Source organism: Triticum urartu, chromosome 5, assembly GCF_003073215.2.
Source record: "Triticum urartu cultivar G1812 chromosome 5, Tu2.1, whole genome shotgun sequence".
Lineage (NCBI taxonomy): Eukaryota > Viridiplantae > Streptophyta > Magnoliopsida > Poales > Poaceae > Triticum > Triticum urartu.
Window position 1 is genome coordinate 533,404,134 of NC_053026.1, and position 16,049 is coordinate 533,420,182.

The 16,049-nt window shown below is 52.8% G+C and overlaps 1 pseudogene; it reads right to left on the reverse strand.

Moving 5' to 3' along the window:
• Nucleotides 1–334: 334 nt before the first annotated feature.
• On the reverse strand, nt 335–8,754 carry LOC125507320 (annotated as a pseudogene).
• Between the last annotated feature and the right edge of the window lie 7,295 nt (nt 8,755–16,049).

Consider the following 16,049-nt stretch of genomic DNA (forward strand, 5'->3'; position numbering starts at 1 on the left):
GTTGTTGAACCAAATTAAGTAGTGCGGATCACACTAGACGTTCAAAATATTCCATGATTCCGGGAGAAAAAGCAGATCGATGAGAGATGTATAGTAGAGTAACTAATTAATTAAGTAATCTTCTGAATCTCGTAAGTGTTGCACGTACAGCAGGCGTACGTGTTTGGTGAGATGTGAACTCAGAAATAAAAATAGTATTTTTTGTGTTCTGAAATAAAATAGTATATTGTTGCTGTTGCATCCAGTTGCATTGCTTCAAAGAAGCTGATCCCGGCCGATCTAGTTGCACGGGAATCTTGCCTCTCTACTAAACATATATTGTTGAGATCTGGACCTAAAGCATGTACTCTTCTTTCATGCTATACTGCCTCGTCGACTCTTCGTTGCTGCTTCTTCCATCATTAGTTGGTAAGGATATTTTTCAAGTTCTATTCTTCTTGGATTTATCAACCACCACATCATCCATGACATATTGCTTGGGTGAATGGAAGTTTTCCAGTGTCAACTCCACTTGACGCATGGTTGGACGATCCTCTCCTCTTAGTTTTACACATGCTACGGCAAGTATAGCTACTTCATTAACATCCTTTCCTCCTTCTTCCATAACTTGTGGATCTAGTATCTCCAACAGATTGCCTTTTGCAAACAAGGAAACAAAGTATACAACAAGGCCATCTCCTTCTAAAGACACATATGGAAATGGCTTCTTTCTTGTCAACAACTCGATTAGCATGACTGCAATGCTATAAACATCATTTTTCTCGGTAAGCCGTCCGGTGTAGAAGTACATAGGATCTAAATATCCAACTGTACCTTGCACCATTGTTGTTAAACCCCATTTCCCCACGGAAATATACCTTGAAGCTCCAAAATCTGCTACCTTCGATGTTAGAGTATTATCCAATAGTATATTAACAGACTTGATGTCTCTATGGATGATAGGTACCGAAGCTGTTGAGTGAAGATATGCGAGGGATCTGGCTGTTTCAACTGCTATCCGCAGCCTATTGTCCCATGACAATGATCTTGGTCCTTCAACATGAAGATGATCATAAAGGGTTCCGTTGGATATGAACTCATATATCAATATCGGTACTTTAGTTTCAAGACAACAACTATAGAGTTTTATGACATTTCGGTGATTGACCTATGATAGTATGGCAACCTCATTAATGAACTCATCAATCTCCTTTTGAACTACCTTCTTTGGTTTCTTGATGGCGACAACATGGAGGTATGATAAAATCCCCTTATAGACAGTACCATGCCCTCCACCACCAAGCTCACGAGATTTATCAAAATTATTTGTTGCCTTCTCTAGCTCTTCCAAGGTTATGATCATTTTTTCTGCAATATCAGCTCTCTGAGACACCAATTGTTGCAGTAGTTGCCCACGATTCTGCTCGAAGAACTTACGTTTCAACATTTGCGCCCTTCGACATTTTATTTGGAGAAAATGAATAATCCAACGAAAACCATAAGTATGAGAGCCGTCCCACTCGCAACTCCTACAATGACATGTGTCTGCTGAAACATATGATATTAATATTACCATGGCAGAATAATGCCTTGGATAAACCCCACATGCTAAGAAATGAAAGAAAATATATTTGTGTAGCACTTTAATGATGAGAATGCAAATACACCATACTGTTGTGAGATACTCCCTCCGTCCAAAATTACTTGTTGCGGAAATGGATTTATCTAGATGGTATTTTAGTCCTACATACATCGATTTTTATCCATTTCTACGACAAGTAATTCTAGACGAAGGGAGTAGTATCTTTTCAGAATGACCATTATTGAATTACTAGCTGTTGTTGTCATTATTTGAAAAGGCAAAACTAAGGAAATCCTCCCGAAGTTGCAGAGAGTTGCTCACCTTTAAAGGACTTGCGGCTGTTAAACACATATACATGTTACATTGGCCTTCAGAGTTGGCGCACAGGAGACGTACAAGAGATAGACTAGGTTGTTAGACAAGTCATTCAATATCTTGTAAAACCTCTTATCTCTTTATCTCTTCCTCTCCAAGTTGTAATCTTCTCCAACAAACTTGTATGCGCTATTGTCAGGGAGGTGCGCCCCTGCAGCCTATAACACGTAATGCGCCCCCTCACATCGAGGGTAAGACGCTTTCGCCTATTCGCACATTGTATCAGAGCCTCCTCTTCCAAACCCTAGCTGCTCGATAGTCCCAAGCCATGTCTTCCTCCAGCGCCGCCCAAACCAATCTCAGCCACTACAAGAAATATGTCAACTGTTGACCTTCTGTTAGTGACCCTGGAAGAATTGGTCATAGATCTATGACCATTTGAGACCAATTGGTCAAAAGCTGTTCGGGGGGCTCCAAACCCTAAACCATTGCGACCATTTTGGTCAGAAAGGTCGTAATTTCCTTACACGAAATGGTCATAAAGCAAACAACGCTAGTCCGCTGCCTTATTTCTAGTTGTTAACGACCAATATAGATGGTCATAGCCTTGTAAATTGTGGTGGATTGCTATGACTAGGCGCCACCTCATCAGTTTTGCCTATGTGTCATGTCCATGTGGCAGTTTTTGACCTAGGTTGTGAAGCAACCTATATTTCTGTCATTCCCAAAATTCCCCAAACAATCTCATAAATTCTTTGGGTCATATATTCGTCAAATATGTAAAAAAACCTTCCTTGCCTAGTTTAAAAATAATTCAAAAATATTCATTTTCCTATTCTGTTCAGAACAATAGTTTGTGAAGGAAGTACCACTTTGGCATGTCCAAATAGTATCCATTTTCTACAGTGCTTTCCTATGCCCAAATAACCATCCTCCACCAAATGCCAGCTCAATTCATTCATTATTTTGAGCCCAGCTTCAACATTCGTATTTATGTCTAGTGTGGTATTTTGCAAAGCAAGTACCACCTAGGCTCCTCCTTTTGAGCTGAAATTTTTTGAAGACGGTCTTCTTAGTAACTGATCAACCTCAGCCAAAACACACGCCCATTAGCCATGTACATTTCCTTTACCGCTAATCAAACACTTGGCTGCTAATTCATGTTTGAGCATCGATCGGTCTCCTCGTGAGAATCTTATGTTGTAATTTTCTTCCTAGCACCTACCTGGGGAGTTCCCAACCCACTAGACATGCCTAGGCCACCTAGAACACATGGCAACGCCACGGTCACGCGGTGACCACGCGGCGGGCATGCGAGTTTAGGCGCTCTAGAGTTGGGGCCCTCGGCCACTGCCCAAACCTCGACGTATCGCCACCAAACCATGTATTTCTGATTAAATAGGTACTTGCGTAACTAGAAATGATTTTTGGCAAAATAAATAGCAAACTATGAGGCACCTGCAGTTCAAATTTGACCCGCTTCCAACTGAATCGACGGAAATTTGTCTTTTTCACGAGAGTTGGATCAAAACTTTTTACACCCAACCATTTTGTCAACTGTGCATTAAATATGTCCTAGTATTTTAGAAAAATGGTTTGGTCCAATTTTGCAACAATTATTTTGGAGGTCCTTCACAAAAAAATCTCCATTTGGGCACTCGAAAAATGGAAAATGGTTTTTTCGTCCAAAAAAAATGAAAACTTCCTTAGGCAACATTGTTTGTCATTCCAATATGCACCCTTGTGCACAATATGGGATCATTTGAACAAATTATGCCATGAATGTGGCCATAAGATTGATCATTTGGCTTGAAAGCCATTGATCTCCACACGTGATAGCTCGTTTCTGAGAATATTTTTTTAAATAATTGCCGTATTACAAGTTTGTTATTTTTCCTAGGAACTTGGCCACATATAATGACACAATGTGAAGGTTTCCCAATTTTTTGATTTTTTTGAATTTTTTATGCCCGTTTCAAAATGCGGTCAAAATGGCGGGAATGACTGTTCCTAGCTAGTGGTTGAATCTTGGAATTTTTTGGTGTTTCTCTGATTAAATTGATACTTATGTACCTAGAAATGAATTTTGGAAAAAATAAAGAGCAAACTATGAGGCACCTGCAGTTCAAATTTGACCCGCTTCCAACTGAATCGACGGAAATTTGTCTTTTTCACGAGAGTTGGATCATAACTTTTTACACCCAACCATTTTGTCAATTGTGCATTAAATATGTCCTAGTATTCTATCAAAATGATTTGGTCCAATTTTGCAACAATTATTTTGGAGGTCCTTCACAAAAAAACCTCCTTTTGGGCACTCAAAAAATGGAAAATGGTTTTTCGTCCAAAGAAAATTAAAACTTCCTTAGTCAATATTGTTTGCCATTCCAATGTGCACCCTTGTGCACAATATGAGATCATTTGAACAAACTATGCCATGAATGTGGCCATAAGATTGATCATTTGGCTTGAAAGTCATTGATCTCCACACATGATAGCTCGTTTCTGAGAACAGTTTTTTAAAAGAATTGCCGTATTACAAGTTTACTATTTTTCCTGGTAACATGGTCACATATAATGACACAATGCGAAGGTTTTCCAATTTTTTGATTTTTTTGAATTTTTTATACCCGTTCAAAATGCGGTCAAAACGGCGGGAATGACCGTTCCTAGCTAGTGGTCGAATCTTGGAATTTTTTTGGTGTTTCTCTGATAAAATAGATACTTATGTACCTAGAAAAGATTTTTGGAAAAAATAAAGAGCAAACTACAAGGCAGCTACAATTCAAATTTGACCCGCTTGAGCAAACTACAAGGCAGCTACAATTCAAATTTGACCCGCTTCCTGCTGAATGAGCGGAAATTTGTCTTTTTTATGAGAGGTGGATCAAATTTTTGATACTCAATCATATGGTCAATTGTGCATTAAATATGTCCTAGTATTTTAGAAAATTGATTTGGTACAATTTTGCAACAAATATATGGTAGGTCCTTTAGAAAAAAAAGTCAATTTGGGCACTCGGAAAATGATTAAAAATAGCTAGAAAGATCAGAAATGCATAGAAATTGTCCTTATCCATAAAATGTGGTCTAACTCTAGTGAAAATTTGTGTGGTGCCATTTTGCAAAATATTTTTGATAGCTACTTCACAAAATTCCTCTATTTTTAGTACTAAGACACTTTTTTAAATCACTGGTTTTTCGAACCAATCAGGACTCTTCCCACGGATCGATGACATGGCGCCCATCCATCCATCCATCCATCTCTCCATCCCACATCCATCCATCCATCTATCTACAGAAAAAAAGAAAAAAAAAATGAAAAAGAGATACCCCCACCCGCAGCCCAAACCCTAGGTCAGATCCCATCCACTCCCCCCATCGCACCCCTCCTCTCCTCGCAGCCGCCGCCACCTCCTCCCTCGATCCAGTCCTCTCCCCGGCCTCCTTTCCCCGATCCAGTCCTCGCCCTGCCGCTCCCAGCCACCGCCGACCTCGCAGCCCTCCTCACCACCGCCGCCGACCTCGTCCCTCCCTTCCCTCACCATCTCTCCCTACCCTATGCCCCAGATCGAGTCGAGCAGGTCGGCCGACGCGCTAGGGTTCCGTTTGGTCAGCTCCGCGCCGGCTCTCCGGTTGGCCGCCCGCCCGACGATGGATCTCCCACCGCTCTCCCACCAGGCGCTCCTGGGCTGCGACCTCTGCCACCTCGTCGTCCTCTTCGGCCCTCAACGTCCACAAGGGTGACATGAGCACCGACGGCCGCTGGTGGTACATCGTGCTCTGGGTCGCCGCCTTGCGCCGAGGCCGGGCCGTGGACTGGGACGTCCTCAAGGAGCAGCCAGTGGAGCTTCGTCCACATCGCGCTGGAGCAGACCCTCCTCCGCACCGCCCTCACGCCCCACCCCTCGCAGGTTGGTTCATGTCCTACTTACTGCTTCCCTTGCTCGCCTTGCTGAGCTCCATGTTCCTCCTTCCTTACGACTTTGCAACGTCCTAGCTCGGTAGGTGCTGCTAGTACAGTATAATGCTACACGTACTGCACTGGCAAGCATGCTCTGCTCGGGGTGATTTGTGAAGCTGTAACTTTCATACAGGTGTCGATGCTAGCCCGTCAGGAGGTCCACGAATTCAGATGCGCCTGCTAATTGAAAATCCAGTTTGTAGCAGAGAAGCAAAATCACTACTGTTTTGATGTCGCGCTAGTACAGTGCCTTATTTCTTCCTGGAGTCTGCAGAAAAACCATATTGGTCTTTGTCAGACGCCCTGGAGTCTGAAGGGATCTCCTCTAAACAATGACCCCAAGCACGAGCATTATTTCTTCAGACATGTAATTGTTGACTACTTAAGGCCTTGAGGGTCAATCTAGAGTCTGGTATAGGCAGTTTTTTAGTGCAATTGTCCATCTAGAACATCATAAAGTGTAGGTCTCCTGTGATATCAGCTGACGCCAGTCACATTTGTCATTCACAGAAGATGATTTTTTCATGTGTCATGCTTCCAGGAAAAGTTCAGGCTCATACGAGCCAACGACGATGCGACTGTTTTGGATGATCTCTCCTTCAGCGCTCACAAAATTAGACTGCTTCGCAGCTTGACGGTTGAGAAGAAAAAACTATGTTCAGGTACTTCATCTCCAAGTCCAAAGTTTCCTTGACCAAAACCCACCAACAATTATCCGAAAAGGCTATGAATTGAAATATAGGTTTACATGTGAAGCTGCTTATATCTGAATATTACAGCTGCATTACAGCTGCAGTTTGTTCTGTAAGAATAGTTGCTAGCTCTTTCTGTGACCCATCTTTATTTCTTTGTTCTATTTGGATGGAGCAGGAACCCTCTTTGGTCGACATGCATGAGGAGGAGGAAATTGTCTCCCCACACAAGGTTGATCCCTCTCGACTTTACTGTGAGGTTTTTTCTATCACTGCTATGTTGTAGCCTAGTTTCTGTTGTGGCCCTTAAAAGCTCATATCATATTTGCACCTGTATGATGTGTGTGTCCTTGATGCTCACGTACTAAGTAAGGTTGGTGGTTGTTTTGCGACTGAATCGTGTTTCAGTTTGATACCACAATGCTTTCTCTTGTCAAATTCGTCCCTGTCTAGTATAGTTAGTACTATTGTAGCAGGTTGATTGATTGAGGGAATACTCTTGCCTCTGCTTAACATATCTAAAATCTAGTCAAATTCCTCAACAACATATTTGTTTTTTACAACAACAATGCATTCAAAAATCTGACCTATCTATATACACACTTTGTGGAAGAAATAGGATATATATGTGCTTCTGGTGCTTCTATATTATATATATACATGTGCGCTTAGTTATTCGACATGCTTCAACATTTTTCTGTTTGATTTGGTGCAAGAGGATGCCTGAGCTGACCAGGAGGACACCCTCGTCCACCCCGGCCACCACACAAGGTCGTCCTTCTATTTCTTTCGCTATTTGTTCATGTGCTACTTGTGTTTCAGTTCCATTGCCTCCTATTGCAAACACGTCTATACATTAGGCTAGCCCAAGTGTTCTAAGTGCTGGGTGTCCTAGATACAGAAATATACCAAGTGCAAGTGGGTGCTCGTGTTGTGCATAGTAGCAGATCTGTTTATGTGAGCTATACAATGGCCTATTTCTTCCTAACGATATGAACACTATCTTATGATCGACCAGGTCCCTGCTCTGTTTCTTCTTCTTTTGCATCCTGTATGTATGTATGTATGTGTCTGACGACGAAGTGGTTTCTTCAGAATTGATCGAGTCTAACAAATTTGTTCTGAACATTTCTTGAAACAGGGCGAGGCCGGTGATGTCCGTGCGGTGATGTCCCTGGGGTGGCGTGTAACGCCACGAGACCGATGTGCCAGGTGTCTTCCAGTTATTCGCTGTTGTTTCCTTATCTTTGCTTGCGTGTCATGCATCACATATCATGTCATCATGTGCATTTCATTTGCATACATGTTTGTCTCATGCATCCGAGCATTTTCCCCGTTGTCCGTTTTGCATTCCGGCGCTCCTATGTCCTCCAGTGTCCCTCTCTACCTCTTTTCGTGTGCGGGTGTTAAACGTTTTCGGATTGAACCGAGACTTGTCATGCGGCCTTGGTTTACTACCGGTAGACCGCCTGTCAAGTTTCGTGCCATTTGGACTTCGTTTGATACTCCAACGGTTAACCGAGGGACGAAAAGGCCTTGTGTGTGTTGCAGCCTAACACCCCTCTGAAGTGGCCCAAAATCCACCTAAACCCCTTCCATCACCTAGGCCGTTCGATCACGATCGCGTGGACGCAAACCACACCTCATTTGGACTCTCCTAGCTCCCTCTACCTATATATATGTGATCCCCTCCAAAATTCGCGCAGATGAAACCCTAACCTCCTCCTCCGCGCGCCACCGGACGCATCCTCACCGGCTGGACATATCCACCGTTCCACCTCACTCCGGCGAATCACATCATGCCACATTAGCCCCGCCGCCGTGGCCAACCAATCCGGGCGCGACACGTCACCCCGCGCCGCCTTCTCTCACTCCTCCCCACCGCGCCGGCCCGGGGAGCCCATCCGGGGCCCGCGCGGGCCCAGATCTGCGTGCCGCCCGGCCCGCACCTGCTCCGTCGCCCCGCCGCCACATGCCTCCGTCGCCGGCCGCCGCCTCCGCCGTTCCTCGCCGGCGACTGTGTCTTCCGCCGGCAAGCCGCCCGCTCGCGCCGCCCTGCGCGCCGCGCTCCACCGCCAATCGCCGCCACCACCGCGCCTCCCCGCGCGAAGCCCTGCTACCGGCTCGGGCTCGCCGCCCCTCGACGCCGGCAGGCCGCTCCGGCCGGCGAGCGCGCCGCCGCACCTGCCATGGCCCCCGCCGACCTCCTCCGCCCGCGCCATGACCGGATCTGGGGCCCTCACGACCGGATCCACCCGTTCCACGCCTCCCCGCACCTCCCCGGTGGCTCCCGCACCCTCTGGCCGTCTGTCAGGTGGTAGGTGCGACATATGCCAACAGGTGGCTATCTTTGTGGGACCAGTAAGACGTCGCCGGTGCCTGGAAGCGGGATGAGGCGAGACAGTGCACGCCGGAGGATCTACCCAGCTTCGGGGCTCTCCAAGGAGATAACACCCCTACTGCTGCTCTGCGGGGTCTCCGCATGCTCACTAGATGAATCACGTAGCTACACAACGCTCCTTGAGCTGCTTTTGGGGGGGGGAGGAAGAAAGGGCACGGCTAGCCTGCTTCTTCTCCTTGTATGGTATCTAGAACTAGCAGGGGGTCCAACCCTTTGCATGGGTGCTCCGGGGGGTTTATATAGGCCTACACCCCGGGGGTACAATGGTAATCCGGCTGGCGCGGGGCCCAGCCGTCTGTGACTGCTCGCCGGCTCCTGCACCGGCTGCTGGGGCCCGCCGACTGGTGGGTCCCGCCGGCTGCCAGCTCCTTGGTCAGCAAGCGGGCCCCAATCCTGGTCAGCGGCTGGTCACTGTGGCTTCATCTTGTTGACGTGAGCTTCATCGTGGTAAGCGCGGTTACAGTACCGCCGCCTGTCGGACGATCGCTGTAGCCTTACCGCGTCTTGTCTCCTTAATGGGGCGTCCTCCTTTCGAGGGAAGCGGCGGCCGGCTGCGGGGAGCCGGCTCCGTCTTGGGCCGGCTGGTTGGATGCGTGGCCGCCTTCGGCCGTCTCTCTGCTCTAAAGGGGCCCACCGCCTGTGGGCCACTGGCGGCCCGTCGTGGGTGAGCCAGGGTCAACATGGCAACAGTGCTGCGCCGGACGGGTCATGCCTACCCCGTACGGCGCACTGTGCCAGGCGTGCCCGGGATTCGAGGGTGGCAGGCTCTTCTATAGCCATGCCCCGTCGTACCACCGTTAGGTGGGTGCAAACTTTGTGGGTACGGTGTTGACTACTTTGCGGGGAGCCGGCTCGAAGGAGTCGGCCTTCTCCGTAGCCGGCGTCTTGGAGTCGGCCCTCCATGAGGGTTAAAGTCGGACCGCCTTCCCAAAGCCGGCCTGGATCGCAGCCGGCGGGGGGAAGGTGGCCCTATGTCTTGGATTCTTGAGAGCTGGGCTGGCTCATAGTTTTTGCAGAAGTGCCAGGGGAAGCCGCTAGGCTACCCATGGCCATTTACTCCGACAGTAGTCCCCGAGCTGATCGAGCTCCGAGGCGAACAAGGGGGCGAGAAGCTTGGTCAGCTTCCTATCCTGAAGAGCTGGCTTTGCGGGCGTACGCCAACTTCAGATGACCCCGCGTAGGCGGGAGGAGAGGGGGCCTGCGTGCCGACCCCGGGCCCTCTCGCGGCCACGTGGCAGCAGGATCCTGCGAGCGCACGCGCGCGATGGGACGCCGCCGCAGGCCCGGGCCCGCCACTCGCGAGCCTCGTTCCGGGCGCGGATCTCCCGTGGCCCACAGGGCCGCTCGCCTTCTCAAGGCAGTTTCACCTCGTCATTAAGGATCGGTAATCGTGGGGCGTGGGAAGTGGGCACGATCGACCCCCACTTTTCCCCACGCCACGCCTCCTCGACTCCGTCACGTGAGCCTATAAGTAGGGGGAGGAGAGGGAGCGACAGAGGTTCGCGCGCTCCCTCCCACTCCGTCCCTCCTAGCCCTCGTCTCCTTTCTCTCGCTGCCGCCGCAGCCTCCTTCTCAACGCCGTCGCGTCTCCACGCCACCTCGTCGCCATGACACTGTCAAGCTCCTGGGACGGCTCCAACGTCCACGAGGATCACGTGGAGTTCCTTCGCTAGACCCGGCGCCTGCCCGGCGCCGACTGCGTTCAGGTCCGTCTGGCGCCCGAGAGGGAGATCTCGCCAGCGCCGGAGGAGGGCGAGCAGGTCGTCTTCCGCTCGCACTGCCTGCGCGGCTTCGGCCTCCCGGCGAGCGGGTTTCTTCGTTCCTTCCTCGACTCCTACAACCTCCAGCCGCATCACCTCACGCCCAATGCGGTGATGCTGCTGTCGGCCTTCGTCTCCTTCTGCGAAGGCTTCTTGGGGCTGCTCCCCACGCTGGAGCTCTGGGGAGAATTCTTCCAGAGCAAGCTCGGCACGGTCATCGCGGCGTGCCCGCCCCCTGCGGAGCCTTCATCGCCATGAGGAGGGCGAGCGAGAGCAATCCATTCCCGCCCATCCCCCTGATCCAGTCGGTGAAGGTCTGGCAGAGATCTTACTTCTATGTGAAGAACGTCGCCGAGCAAGAAGACTACATCAACTTGCCGGCTTACGTAGCCGGCCCGCCGGCTGGGAGGCAGCCCTCGTGGAGCTTCCGATCCCGGTCGTTGTCTCCGACCGGGAACGCCGCCATCTCCCAGCTTCGGGTGCTCATTCAGTCGGAAGGCCTGCGCGGGGCCGACTTGGTGGCCGCCTTCGTGGAGCGCCGGATCCTTCCTCTCCAGAGCCGGCCCCACATGATGTGTCAGATGAGCGGCCGCGTTCGACCCAAGCCGGCTGAGCACATGGGAGATGCCCCACGCGGAGGTGGCGCTTATGGTCAACTACATCGCCAATTGCAAGCTCAGCGGGGACTGGCAGTACGGCAAGGCGCCGTATTCTCGCGCAAATCCTCCACCCGTGGTAAGTTTCTCTCTTTATCTTCTTTTTCGTCGTCAGCCGGCTTCGTGACGGCCGGCTTCTGACCAGCCGGTTCTCTGTGCAGAACCCTCTTCTTCCGCCGCCGGCCGGGGCGGCAGGGATCGAACGCCAGTACGCCCCCGACCGCACGGTGGATGATGTTGACGACCCGGACTTGGGGGCGGCTGCCATGGAAGACGCCGTCGTGGGGGACAGTGCCGAGCCCGGAGGCTCAAGGTTCACCGCGAGCTTCGAGGACTGGCCGGACGATTGAAGCCGAAGTCGCTCCGCGTCGCCAGCCGGCGGCCGACCAACAGGGCGCGGGCTCGTCCGTCGCGCCGGCTGCCGGCGGCGCGCAGAAGCGTCGGGCCGCTCTAGGCCTCTTCGGCAGTCGGCCGAAGAAGTCCAAACCTCCGCCGGCGACGAAGCGAGAAGAGGCGGCCGCGAAGGCGGCCCGCTTCCGCAAGGCGTGAAACAGCCCCAGGCGGTCTCGGCGTAAGTCTTTAATTGCTTGCCGCAGTCTCGTCGTTGTTCTCTTTTCTTCGAATGTCTTCTTAACTTTCCTTCGCTTGCTGGACAGGGCGCCGCTTTCTCTTGAGCGGGGCCCGGGCGGCTCCGTCGTGGGGCCGGCTGGAGGGTCTTCGAGCTCCCGCCGCGTGGACCCCCGCGCCGATCTTAGGGAGGCCACAGAGCGGAACGCCCGCGAAGCGCGGGAGAGCGCGAGGCGGCGGAGAAGGCGGCCGCCCAGGCGGCAAAGGGGCAGGCTGAAGCGGTAGCCAAGGCCCAGAGGGAGGCGGCTCCCGCAGAGACGGAGGCGGAAAGCTCGCGCAGCCAGCCTCCGCTGCTCGCCGTTCCTCTTCGAGCCGTGGCCCCCGACACCCCGTTGCCCTTGGCGGAGGAGATCATCCAGGACCCGCTGCTGTTGGAGAGGGAGGAGGAGCCTGTGGCCTTGGCCGGGAGAGCGCCGCCTGCGGCGCCAACCGGAGCGGGCCAAGGCGGTCAATCGTCAGCGGCGTCGGAGGAGTCGGCCGGAGGTGAGCCAGAGAGCAGGGCCGGCCTCAAGGTGCAGCTGGCGACGGGCCGGCGTGCTGGAGGAGGCGCTGCTCCGCCGGAGTTGCGCCGAGCCGCGGGCGCAGGCCAGCCGGCTGGAGATCTGGAGGCGGCCAGCACCGCCGTGTCCGAGTGGACTCCCAGCGGGGGGACCAGCGAGCTGGATGCGGTGGCTCAAGGGGTCCGGAGCCGGCTACAGCTCAAGCCGCTTTGCTGCAACAGCTCAACCAAGAGTTCTTGTCGACGCGAACCACTATCCGGGTGAGTCCTTCGCTCTTAGCTGCTTTGTTTTCTTGATTTCTTCCGTGGGGGCGCGTCAGCGCACCCACTGGGTGTAGTCCCCGAGATCCGGGCCGACTGCTGCACAGTCAGGTCGGATCTTTCTCGACGGCCACCTTACTTTGCTTTCTTTCTAAACTTTCAGGAATACCACAACCTTCGTGCTACCGCCTCGACTCCCAGGCTCGAGAGTTGAGCCGGCGGACCGACGACCTGGCCGACAGCCGAAGTAAGTACTTGGTTTGGTTTATCTCCTGTGGGGGGCGCGTCAGCGCACCCACTGGGTGTAGTCCCCGAGATTCGGGCCGACTGCTGCGCAGTCGGGTCGAATCTTTCTTGACGACTCTTTCTTATTCTTCTTTTTCTTTCTTTGTCCTTCAGGGCCAACGCCGACTTGAGGAAGGAGCTTGGCGAAGCGAGGCCGCCCTTACGCCAAAGAGGCCGGAGTGCACTGCCTTGGCCCAGGAACGGGATCGCCTGGCCAAGAAGCTGGCCGATCAAGAGGAAAGCCACAAAGCGGCCCTGCAGGCGGCGCGGGAAGCGAAGACGCTTTGATGGCGGAGTATGAGATGGCGGCGGGCGACCTTGGTCTGAGACCCGGCGAGGCCTGGACGAAGGCTTCGGCCGGATCGAAGACTGATCGACGGTAAGCTGCCTTCCTCGGCCCTCTCCTGCCACTTGCCGCTTGGGTTTTTTGACTTATCTGAGCTCTTTGCTTGTTGTTTCTTGCAGATTACTTCCCAGGCTACTCCGCCTTTCGCCGCCCAATAGCATTGAGGCCCATCGCGAGGCGCGCCGGCAAGCGGGGGCCGACATCGCGCCGGATGCAAACCGGACCCTTGAGGAGCAGCTCTGGCTGTCCAGGCAAGGTTGCAGCCGGCTCATCGGATGCTTCGCCGGCTCCAACGTGCCGGGGCGCAAGTGCTGGCCGCCCTCTGCCCGGGTGAGACATCCTCGCACTTCCGAGCCGAACTACCGACTGGCTGGAAGTCGCAGTTGGTCGCTTCGAAGCTTGAAAAGCGTCAGCGGCCCGCCTCGGAGCCGGGCGGGCGTTGGAGTTCGTCCGGGCTTGGTACCCAGGGCTGAGCCTGGACCAGCTGCGCACTTGGCGGATGGAGGCCGACGCGGAGCTGGAGGCGGTGAGGCCGGCTATCGCCCAGCGGGCTTCAACGATCGCCGAGTGCACCGACATCAGCGTTTTCGCACCCGAAATCGACGATGACGGTGTCGCGCAGCCGGAGGAGTGGTTCGGGCTGAACCCGGCGGTGGGCGAGGACTCGGCGGAGGAGATCGCCTCTAGCGACGAGGGCGAAGAAGACGAAGACGACGACGGCGGAGACGTCGAGCCGGCTGGTGGAACAACCAGCCGACCTCAGGCCGACCGTGCCTCCAGCAACGAGGCGCGTGGAAGCGCGCCCTCTGTGGGAGGCGGCGACCAGGCCGAAGTTCGTCAGCCGGCCGCTCCTTCAGCCGGCGCGACCGTCTCCGCCAACCAGTCGGCCGCTCCGCCAGCTTGACCTGCCGTCTTTATCTTTCCTGCTTTGTTGTCTTTGAACAATCTTTTGTTAAGTTTCGCAGTTCCACCCACTGGGGGTGTATCCAAACTATGTTGAATGCTGGCCTCTAGGAGGTCTTTTTGTGTAAATATTATCATGTGCATGTTTGGTTTCCATTCGCGTATGCTTGTTTATCCTTAGGCTTTTTCCTTTGCCGCCTTCCCTCTTTGGGGAGGCAAGTACTTAAGCTTTCTTGGATTTAAAGTAAAGTGAATGGAAACCGGCCGGCCGGCTACTCTGGTAGCCGGTCGGCGGTGTGGGAAAAACCGGCTTTGTTATATTAGTCCGTTAGTCCCTAGCCGTTTTTCGTGTGGGCGGTCGTTCCTACCTTTAACCCTTGCCAGCCGGACAGCCGATTCTTCGAACTGCGACTTTTGGCAAGGGAAGGCTTGAGAGCCGCACACTACTTGTCTGACTGCGGGTAGGGCTTCTAATATAACTTCAGTCGGCCAGTCCCCGAGCCGACTAGTCGGGCTCGGTGCCGGACGGAATAAGTAAATGATACGACAAGCATGATATTTTCATTCATAAATAAGGGATGGCAGTCCCCGAGCCCTCCTCGGGGAGCCTATTGTCTTGTACTTAATACAAAGGTTAGCGTGATACATACTGCCTTTCAACTATAAAATCTCCGAAGGAGGTTGGCGTTCCATGGCCGTTCCGACTCCTTGCCGGAGTCGTCTCTCTTGCGTGCCTTCGGCTTATGTGCGTCGATCAGGTAGTAGGAGTCGTTGCCTAGAGCTCTGCTGATGACGAAAGGGCCTTCCCAAGGGGCTGAGAGCTTGTGCTGGCCGGCTGTTCGCTGAATCAGCCGGAGCACAAGGTCGCCCTCTTGGAAAGATCTTGGCCTGACCTTCCGGCTGTGGTAGCGGCGCAAACCCTGCTGGTAAATTACAGACCGGCTGAGAGCTAACAGCCGGCTTTCTTCCAGCAGGTCGACGCCGTCTTCTCGTGCTTCCTTGGCCTCCGCTTCAGTGTACATGGTTACTCGAGGCGAGTCGAACTCGATGTCAGTTGGGATGACCGCCTCGGCACCATACACAAGGAAGAAGGAGGTGAAGCCGGTTGACTTGTTTGGTGTAGTGCGCAGACTCCAGAGGACAGCCGGCAGCTCATCGAGCCAACAGCCGGCTGAGCGCTCCAGAGGTACAACCAGTCGGGGCTTGATGCCGGAGAGGATGAGGCCGTTGGCTCGCTCGACCTGGCCGTTTGACTGCGGGTGGGCGACGGATGCTAAGTCCAGCCGGATACCTTGGGCTGCGCAGAAACGTGCCAAGGCTCCTTTGGCGAAATTCGTGCCATTGTCGGTGATGATGCTGTGCGCCACGCCGTACCGAGTTGTTATGTCCACGATGAACGTCACGGCAGTCTGCCCATTCAGCTTCTTGATCAGCTTCGCCTCAACTCACTTGGTGAATTTGTCCACGGCGACGAGCAAATGCGTCATGCCACCGCACGCCGTCTTGAATGGGCCCACCATGTCCAGTCCCCAAACAGCAAAGGGCCAAGTGAGGGGAATGGTCTTGAGTGCCGAAGCCGGCATGTGTTGCTTGGAGCTGAAGAGCTGGCATCCCTTGCAATGCTTGACTAATTCTTTGGGGTCGTCCAACGCAGTCGGCTAGAAGAAACCATGGCGGAAGGCTTTGGCGACAAGTGATCTTGAGGCCGCATGGTGGCCGCACTCTCCTTGGTGAATGTCTGCGAGGATTGCAATGCCCTTCTCTTGCTCGACGCATCGC